At 47.4% G+C, this 2,686-nt stretch overlaps 1 long non-coding RNA gene across 1 annotated transcript; it reads left to right on the top strand.

Annotated features, from left to right (window-relative positions):
• Positions 1–634: 634 nt before the first annotated feature.
• Positions 635–1,909, top strand: LOC123175940 (uncharacterized). The gene is made up of 3 exons (XR_006488249.1): positions 635–905; positions 1,321–1,418; positions 1,554–1,909. It is a non-coding gene; the product is annotated as an uncharacterized lncRNA (long non-coding RNA).
• The last annotated feature ends 777 nt before the right edge of the window (positions 1,910–2,686 follow it).

The following is a 2,686-nucleotide window of genomic DNA, read 5'->3' on the forward strand; positions in this document are numbered from 1 at the left end:
CCGATCAAGTATTGAATGTACGGCACCTCCGAGTTCTGCAGACGTTCAGCTCGATGATGTCCCTCGAACTCTTGGTCCAGCAAAGTGTCTAGGAAGTAGATGAGTTCCATCAGCATGACGGCGTGGTGACTGTGATGGTGAAGTGATCCACGCAAGGCTTCGCCTAAGCAACGCGAGAATATGACCGAGAGTGTAAACTATGGAGGGGGGCGCCGCACGTGGCTAGCCAATTGTCTGTTGTGTGCTAGGCGCCCCACTCCTCATCTCTACTCCTAATGTCTGAGTTGGTGAATAGTATCCATGGTTTATTTTTGTCCCACCATTTTTAACCGTTTTACTTCACTGGTTTTTTGTCTCCCCTCCCACCTAGAGATGCGCCATGTTTTCCCCTCGCAAGCAACAGAATCAGACGAAAAGAACCTATGAAAAAATCCAGTTAAGAAAAACGTCCACGACCCGCACGCATGAACAAGCGAGGCCTCCAGGGTGCCCTTGAGCGAGAACCACTCGCACGCATGACTCGCACAACATATCCCATCGCTGCCGCCCTCGCACTCACATCAAGCCACCGCTGATCCCTGTGCTACCTCGATGGGAGCCATCGCAAACCCATCCCTTCGCCGCCGCCCTGCGCCACGAAAGTCTCCACCAGCACCGCGACGGGCGTGGCCTCCACACGCGCCGTCACCGCCCCTCCAGATTTGGTCGTCGTCAAGGGCGTATCCATCCAACAGCGTCACCTCCCCTCCAGATCCGACCGTTGTCAAGGCTGTATCCATCCAGCAGTGCGCCGTCATCCCAATCATCACCGTCCACGGCGTCATCGCCCAGGCCTAGTCTGGGGCCGGCAAGACGTCCATGATCTCCCTCTTTGTCTGCCAGGTTATCGAGACCAACGTCCACGAGTAAGATGCCCGACCCTCCCCTTCTGCTACCATCGCTAGATTTGTCAAATTGATTGTTTGGGCAAAGAATTTGATTTTAGGGTTAACTTGTTCGTCTTGGATTTCCATCACCCGCTACAGCATGTCTCATTCACGGAGTTTCATTCATGTGTCAGACCGCATTGGCTTAGCATAGATATTGTGGCTGGATGTGTGATTTCAGCATACGCACTTGACAGTATACGCTGGACGCACATGTGTTTCACCATCATTTAACCATGTAATGCATCAGCTTTCTATGATGCATATGCACTTGATTCAAAATAAATTTTTGGAACCTGTTAAAACAATACACTAGCTTTGATAATGTATATATAGCACTTGGTCTGAAAGAGTGAAGCTGAAGTTAATATCGGGTACACCGTTGATTATGTAGGGTGTAGGCATTAGCGACGACATGGACAGGGGCTTCACTGACAGGAAGAACTTGCTCATGGACCGCAGGACCATGGCTCCCAAGATCGACGACCTCAGGTATCAGTCGTGCCATTAGGGTTCCTCTCAAGAATTACACACAAGGTCCTGTTCCCGGTTCTGTTAACCTGACTAACGGCTGATTCTGCATGATTTCCCTTGATTTGTGCATGACACATCTTCATTCCTTTGCAGTTTCTTACTCGAGGTACCGACCCTGAGGTCCTTCTTGGTGCCACATGTGATTTGTGGGCTGCACTTTTGAATTTGGTATGATGAACTGGACTTTGTAAATGAGCACATACATACACTGAACTCCAGATAAATGGCAGCTGAATTTCAAGTACAGGGGACTCTTCTGCCCGATCACAGTTTTCACACATTAATAACTATATGGCTCCATCAGCATGAATTCATTTTTCGGGGGAAAATTTAAGTGCACATAGCTGCAAAGATGTGAAGACCCATATCGGTCTTGTTTGATATTCTTTGAGTTGGTTTAGATAGAGATAAGTGACCTCTTTCATGTCAAGTGCATGCGCCATTTACTATGCTCATAACTTGTTCTTTTGCTTTTTCTTGGATGCATGCTTGCATCCAATTCAGATTTTCCATGTGCACTTGAGAACTAATCATGCTTGTAGAGAGGAGAAATTGAGCAAGTTTTTTTAGTCTTTGATAGAAATTGAACAAGCTTCTCATGAGTTTTTTTATATACTTCAAGCCTACCGCTCATCCAGCTCTATGATTTCTCGGAATCAATTGGTTTGCAGTTTGGAGATATGCTTTATTGCACCAGATAAATATGTTATTGATCATGCAACGTCCTTCTTTTCTCATCCCTTTTATATTTTTATTTCAAATACTCTATGTTAGCAAAATCATGTTGCATGACTAGACCAACTATCTGGTGATACAGGCACTACATTAGCGATTGTGTTAGGAGCTAGAGTTCTGTCGGTTCTAGGGCGGAGACTATAGGGAAGAGATGGAGGAAGACGAGGCCGAGGGCGCGGCGGACGGCGGTTGGGTGCCGTCCTTGCGTGGTGGATAAGAGGCGGCGGCGGCGCAAGAGGCGGCTAGGGTTAGGTCTCCCGGCTCCCTAAGGGAAGCCGAGCAAATACTGATTGCTTCTTACTTCATTAGATTGATACATCTCCTCTCCTTATATAGAGAGGTTTACTTGACTCCTAAGCAAACAACCCTAATAATGATAAGATAATTGGGCTAAGCCCCTAATAACGATAAGATAACTTGGGCCACAGTCCACTAGGCTAAGCCCCTAATATGCCGGTCATAACACTTCTCCCCGCCTGCACAAACAGCTC

The sequence above is a fragment of the Triticum aestivum genome, unplaced genomic scaffold (assembly GCF_018294505.1).
Source record: "Triticum aestivum cultivar Chinese Spring unplaced genomic scaffold, IWGSC CS RefSeq v2.1 scaffold25170, whole genome shotgun sequence".
NCBI lineage: Eukaryota > Viridiplantae > Streptophyta > Magnoliopsida > Poales > Poaceae > Triticum > Triticum aestivum.